General features: G+C 45.1%; 1 pseudogene; it reads left to right on the forward strand.

Moving 5' to 3' along the window:
- The first annotated feature begins 1,201 nt into the window (after positions 1 to 1,201).
- On the forward strand, positions 1,202 to 1,319 carry LOC126211004 (5S ribosomal RNA; annotated as a pseudogene).
- The last annotated feature ends 6,555 nt before the right edge of the window (positions 1,320 to 7,874 follow it).

Here is a 7,874-nt window from a genome sequence, read left to right on the forward strand (position 1 = left end):
TCCCCTCTCTCACAAGCAGCCAAAAGAAACACACACACACACACACACACACACACACACACACACACACACACACATGCATAAGCCGGCCGCTGTGGACGAGCGGTTCTAGGCGCTTCAGTCCGTAAACGCGCTGCTGCTGCGGTCGCAGGTTCGAATCCTGCCTCACGCATGGATGTGTGTGATGTCCTTAGGTTAGTTAGGTTTAATTAGTTCTAAGTCCAGGGGACTGGTGAACCATTTAAACACATGCATACACAGACAGATCACAGATAATTCAAAAATTACACTCGAAAGTTGGCAATAACATTCGATGTTTGGCAGTAACATCCGACAGTCGGCAACACAAAATTAAACATTGCATAAAAACGAGTGTTCAGTTCCTAGTGCTGTGAAATGTGGAAAACAAACGGAAGTGCCAATTACAAAAAGAGGAACGGCACCAAAAATGGAACAGGAACATAATATGTAGAGAATCGTCCACGCAATCTGTAAGTGGAATTTAAAATATTACTACATCGTAGCAAGAACCAACCACCAGAACTGTTTATAACCTATAGGTACGTTTCCCCAAAATGTAATCTAAATAGAAAAATATGTACATATTACAGGCCACTGAAGATGCCTTGCAGAGAATAAAAATTGTTTCATTCAGTTGTAGTCAGACGGTCCAAAAAGTAAAAATTATCAATGTACCGTAATAAAAGACAGAAAAATTGTACAAGTACAGTTGCATGGCTACGACTAAAAAAATAATCAGTTCATTAATGTTTAATTGGCTCTGAGCACTATGGAACTTAACATCTGAGGTCATCAGTCCCCTAGAACTTAGAAGTACTTAAGCCCAACTAACCTAAGGACATCACACACATCCATGCCCGAAGCAGGATTCGAACATGCGACCGTAGCGGTCGCGCGGTTCCTGACTGAAGTGCCTAGAACCGCTCGGCCATACCGGCCGGCTTAACACCAATTATGTATACATATACTGTAAACTGACTTCGTCATCATTGCGATTGAAGAATCGTTCAAATGATGTGATGAAGATGTAACCAACTGACTAAATAATTGTTCGCCAGGTTCTTCACATACAGCATGAAGAGCAAAGGTCCCGAAACACTTTCCTGGGACACGCCTGTCGATACATGTAACCAAGGCAATATTCTGCAACCTACGTACGTATAAATTCATTATCGTCGACGACAACGGCCTTGCCGCAGTGGCTACACCGGTTCCCGTGAGATCACCGAAGTTAAGCGCTGTCGGACGTGGCCGGCACTTGGATGGGAGACCATCCAGGCCGCCATGCGCTGTTGCCATTTTTCGGGGTGCACTCAGCCTCGTGATGTCAATTGAGGAGCTACTCGACCGAATAGTAGAGGCTTCGGTCACGAATACCATCTTACGACCTGGGAGAGCGGTGTGCTGACCCTACGCTCCTCCTATCCGCATCCTCCCTGAGGATGACACGGCGGTCGGATGGTCCCGCTAGGCCACTCGTGGCCTGAAGACGGAGTGCTTTTTATCATTATCGTCGATTATTAGGTACCCAAAATGGGAATACTTTCGTAAACAACAGCTGGCGCATTAATAAGCTGAAGGCCTCCCTGAGGATATCAAGCAGGAAGGGCGCGACCGATCTTTCTCGATTCCACGCTATTTGCAGTGGAGTTTATCATTATCTTCGAGATATCGGTTTATATGTTAGCTCAAATTCTATAATAGACTGGTTTCAATGATAGTAGACGATATTTTTGCGAACGTGCAAAACGTGATGGTTTCGGTCTTGTTTATTTCATGTGCAGCTGATTATTCATCGCCGCAGTTTATATTCCTTTACCACCTGCTTCCATATTATCGAAATTTTTAAAGACACACAAGATCAAAATTCCCTTTATCCCTGTGACCCTATGGTATCGTGCGCTCCCACAGAAGTCTCATTCACGAAACAACACCAAGGAACTGGTACCGTTACTAACATGTTAACACAGAGTTAAAATTATTGCACAATTATTTATAATTATTGGCATTGTTGTAACCAGATGCGCAGAGACTCATACAGAAAAAACTGGCGCCGGTATATTCAGTTAAAGCGGATCCTGTCTTGAGTAGCTACGTATTACAGGTCAGCTGCTGGAGATATTGCTTTGTCTGACTGAGGGTAGAAAAACAGCCCACATATATCAAAAAATAAGAAAATCGTCGTTATACACTGTTATGAAACGTGTGTAATGCGGAGTTGATCACTAGCTGCAAACGAGAGGTGACCAGGTAGTACAAAAGGAGAAGGGGGTATTGTGTATTCAGCAGAGAGACAATGACAGCAGAATGGGTCGGTTAGGAGAGCTTCGAACTAGTCACTGGATGTCACCTGAGTAGCAGATCCACCAGGGACGTTTCAACCCTTCTGGAGCTGCCAAAGTCGACTGTTGGTGATCCTGTTGTGTGAAGTGGAAATGCGAAGATGGGACCACAGATAAACGTTGACCAGCCAGACCTCACGTTCTGACAAACAGGGCACCTCGAGCTCTGCGGAGAGTGGTTGCAAAGAAGCGCATGGGATCAGTCGAAGGAGTCACCCCTGAGTTTCAAAGTGCTACCAGGCAGTTACAAAGAAAGCGAGAAACGGCCCAGCAGCTGCTCATAAGCCACACAGGTGTGTACTCTGTGCTGAGCCACGCTCCAGGTAGTGTGAGCGACACCAATGGAAAGTGGACGACTGGAAACGAGTGATTTGGAGCGACGAATCGCGCTGTACGTGGCAGTCCGATGGAAGGGTCTGTGTCCGGCGGTTGTCTGGTGAACGTAAACTGTCGTCATGTGTAGTGGCGTCAGCGAAGTTCAGGGCAGGTAAATTCTTCATTTGTGTGACCATACTGGCCGAAGTTGCTTCATAACTCTGGAGGGTGTTTTTGTTCTGTCGTTGGAACTACAAAAAAGGAAGATTTTTTTCACCAGACACGTTTAACTTTATTGAAGTAAAGCACTCTCAGTGGTCTGTAATTAAGTTATTTACGTTTTGATTAGCTTTTACGTCCAAAAACAGTTCGTTGTTTGTACTTACGGTGATTTTCGGTTGATTTTTCGCTTACATCGGGAAATGCCATCTGCTAGCACATCGTTGTTTTTCTGCGTTAGGCATAGATGAGAGTGTGAAACCCATACTCCATCAGACTGATATACTCTTATGCCCACTCATCATGACTTCTCCGTCCTATAAAAAAAAATTAAAAAGTAAAAAAATAAAAAGTGCCTCCATCGCTGTTCCTTCCCTTCTCTTACACAGTAATAAATACACAGAAATATAATCAAATAGAACTATACTCACATAATAATCCAATTAACAAAAAATAAAAATTTGTAGGTCAAAGACGAAGTAGTGGAAAGGTTATGTTGGTAACGCTATAAAACACAAACCACAACACATACTTAAAAGTACAAAAAAAAAAAAAAAACAGAATACAGGGATGTGCTTAAAAGTGTGTAGTGAAAAACATAAGAAATGCATATTACTGCAGAACAACAAAACGTTAGACCAAAATTATCAGTGCTGAACGAAGAAAAACAACCATGTGTTACCAGACGGCATTTTTGGATGTAAGCGAGAAATAAACCGAAAATCACCGTAAGTACAAGTCAACTTATTCTCAACTCTAGCAACATACCACAACAACGGTCAAAAATTAATTATGATTGTAGTGTTGCTCACGCTGCTAAATATTGCAATTTCGGGCAACAACAAAGTTATATTATGTGGCAGGTATCATTAAAGCACAGTTAATAAAGTCATTTCTTGAAATAATGAATAAACTAGGCGCTCATCTTTCGTGTTTCCCACGCTGGTCTCGTTGTGAACTCATGGCTCAATCGTCGAAAATCTAGGTAGTGATGATTCCAAGCTCGGATGCAAAGAGGCCTAGGTGTTATTCTGCGATATTCAAAAGTTTTATAGATATGTTTCATAAACCATTCTTGAAGATCAAACTTTTGCAAGTTAGGACAATGGTGATGTAAAAAAATAATCAGCACTCCGAATTTAAGTTAAACTTCTTTTTTATTACTTTTGTTGCAATATCACGTAACTCGTTCCAAAACATCACCTCACAATATAAAACATACTTGAAAATATCTTCCTCACTGTTAAAGTTCATATTTCATAAACTGTCTACAATTTGCGTCTTTTTAACATGACTACCAAAACTTGACTCTCTAATAACCGCTTACGCGCCCAAAAATCAGAGTTACAAGTACGTCAAAGATCATAGTGACAAAAGAAAGAATACACATAAGAATAATATCATCGCCGGCCGCGGTGGCCGTGCGGTTCTGGCGCTGCAGTCCGGAACCGCGGAACTGCTACGGTCGCAGGTTCGAATCCTGCCTCGGGCATGGGTGTGTGTGATGTCCTTAGGTTAGTTAGGTTTAAGTAGTTCTAAGTTCTAGAGGACTTATGACCTAAGATGTTGAGTCCCATAGTGCTCAGAGCCATTTGAAGCATAATATTATTGCAGAATATACACTCCCGGAAATGGAAAAAAGAACACATTGACACCGGTGTGTCAGACCCACCATACTTGCTCCGGACACTGCGAGAGGGCTGTACAAGCAATGATCACACGCACGGCACAGCGGACACACCAGGAACCGCGGTGTTGGCCGTCGAATGGCCCTAGCTGCGCAGAATTTGTGCACCGCCGCCGTCAGTGTCAGCCAGTTTGCCGTGGCATACGGAGCTCCATCGCAGTCTTTAACACTGGTAGCATGCCGCGACAGCGTGGACGTGAACCGTATGTGCAGTTGACGGACTTTGAGCGAGGGCGTATAGTGGGCATGCGGGAGGCCGGGTGGACGTACCGCCGAATTGCTCAACCCGTGGGGCGTGAGGTCTCCACAGTACATCGATGTTGTCGCCAGTGGTCGGCGGAAGGTGCACGTGCCCGTCGACCTGGGACCGGACCGCAGCGACGCACGGATGCACGCCAAGACCGTAGGATCCTACGCAGTGCCGTAGGGGACCGCACCGCCACTTCCCAGCAAATTAGGGACACTGTTGCTCCTGGGGTATCGGCGGGGACCATTCGCAACCGTCTCCATGAAGCTGGGCTACGGTCCCGCACACCGTTAGGCCGTCTTCCGCTCACGCACCAACATCGTGCAGCCCGCCTCCAGTGGTGTCGCGATAGGCGTGAATGGAGGGACGAATGGAGACGTGTCGTCTTCAGCGATGAGAGTCGCTTCTGCCTTGGTGCCACCGATGGTCGTATGCGTGTTTGGCGCCGTGCAGGTGAGCGCCACAATCAGGACTGCATACGACCGAGGCACACAGGGCCAACACCCGGCATCATGGCGTGGGGAGCGATCTCCTACACTGGCCGTACACTACTGATGATCGTCGAGGGGACACTGAATAGTGCACGGTACATCCAAACCGTCATCGAACCCATCGTTCTACCATTCTTAGACCGGCAAGGGAACTTCCTGTTCCAACAGGACAATGCACGTCCGCATGTATCCCGTGCCACCCAACGTGCTCTAGAAGGTGTAAGTCAACTACCCTGGCCAGCAAGATCTCCGGATCTGTCCCCCATTGAGCATGTTTGGGACTGGATGAAGCGTCGTCTCACGCGGTCTGCACGTCCAGCACGAACGCTGGTCCAACTGAGGCGCCAGGTGGAAATGGCATGCAAGCCGTTCCACAGGACTACATCCAAAATCTCTACGATCGTCTCCATGGGAGAATAGCAGCCTGCATTGCTGCGAAAGGTGGATATACACTGTACTAGTGCCGACATTGTGCATGCTCTGTTGCCTGTGTCTATGTGCCTGTGGTTCTGTCAGTGTGATCATATGATGTATCTGACCCCAGGAATGTGTCAATAAAATTTCCCCTTCCTGGGACAATGAATTCACGGTGTTCTTATTTCAATTTCCAGGAGTGTACATATCGATGTATCGAAGTGTCTCTACATTCATGAAATCAAATCTGAATGTTGTCACAGAAATATGTTAACTGTTTTACAGAAACACAGTAGAATACCTCTGGTATCGAGAGGTTGAGGTGAGGTACCATAATGGTTACGTAATTCATGTACCATTACACAAACGAACTGTTTTTCGATCTAAAAGCAAATCAAAATGTAAATAACTTAATTACAGATCACTGGTGATGCTTTACTTCAATAAAGCGAAATGCGTCTGGCGAAAAAAGTCACGCATTTTTGAAGTTGCAACGACAGAACAAAAACAGCCTCAAGAAGAGAGCCAGGTGGTGTGACCCTAAACGTGGAACGATGTGAACACATTTTACAGCGTTACGGTACAGCATACAGTAGAGGAACAGCCCAGAAACGGTGGTTGTATCAGCATCACATCGCACCCTGTGATAAAGCAGCAACTGTGAGGTATGCTTTGTGGAGAGCGACATTCCAGAAATGGACCGGCCTGTCCAGAGACCCAGCCTCGAGGCCGTGAAACACTCCTGTGACGAGCCAGAACGTCGACGCTACCCCAGACCCCACGGCCCAATACCACTACCGTCCCTAGTTTCGGCCCTCGAGGAAGAACGGGCCGCCATCCCTCCGCAGACGTACAGACACCTCGCAGAAAGCGTCCGCAGCAGAGTTCACGCTGCCATAAAGGCGAAGGCAGGACACAGCACCCCCACATTAATGCCCGCTAACACCTGACCGCATACTTTTATAAGCACGTAGTGTAATTACTAGAAATATCTGAAAATAAAGATCATAAGTCTTTATAAACAATCGTGACATGTCTGCATAAATCATCCCATAGAATTTCAGGCCCTTATTCCTTGCAGTTCGTGTGGAACAGGTACCTGAGTGCTGGAAAAACTGTTATTTACGGCACAAAATTAAAACCGTATGGTCAGTTGTGAAGAAAGTGTCTGGTCAGCAGCACAAGGTCGACAATATAAAGTGACTACGCAGTAAAAATATTTCTGTTACTGATTAATCAGATATATGTACAGTATTCAACAATTATTTTTCGAATGTTCAAATGTGTGTGAAATCTTATGAGACTTAACTGCTAAGGTCTTCTGTCCCTAAGCTTACACACTACTTAACCTAAATGATCCTAAGGACAAACACACACACCCATGCCCGAGGGAGGACTCGAACCTCCGCCGGGACCAGCCGCACAGTCCATGACTGCAGCGCCTAAGACCGCTCGGATAATCCCGCGCGGCTCATTTTTGAGTATTGCTCGTTAATTGAATAAAAATTTAGTTTCTACAGGTATTCGTATAACTATCTGGGCAAGTGTCTTTGCGAGACTGATGTCTTCAATACTTCAGATGTCCCTGAGCCCTATGGGACTTAACATCTGAGGTCATCAGTCCCCTAGAACTTAGAACTACTTAAACCCAACTAACCTAAGCTGAAGCGCCTAGAACCGCTCGGCTACCACGGCCGGCTCTTAAATACTGCTCTGTGATACGGACAAGGGGGAGATTGAGTCATTAATTAAATCACTGAAGACTAAGGACTCTCATGGATATGATGTAGTGCTTAGCGGAATATTGAGGTACTGTGCTGCACATGTTAGCACTGTGTTTAGCCATATTTGTAATTTTCCCTTTAGGAATGGTCAGTTTCCTCAACGATTAAAGTACACAGTAGTAAAGCCACTTTATAAAATGGGAGAAAGGGATAATGTAGACTGTTTCAGACCTACTTGTATGCAATAAGGGTTTGATAACGTTATTGAAAAGGCTGTGTATGTAAGGATTTGAACAATTTATATCACATAATTTGTTATCAAATGTACAGTTCGGCTTTAGAGGTCGTTTAACATCTGGAAATGTGGTATTCTCTTTTCTCTGTGAACTACTGGATTGGTAAAGCAAATATTTC

The sequence above is a fragment of the Schistocerca nitens genome, chromosome 10 (assembly GCF_023898315.1).
Source record: "Schistocerca nitens isolate TAMUIC-IGC-003100 chromosome 10, iqSchNite1.1, whole genome shotgun sequence".
In the NCBI taxonomy this organism is placed as follows: Eukaryota; Metazoa; Arthropoda; class Insecta; order Orthoptera; family Acrididae; genus Schistocerca; species Schistocerca nitens.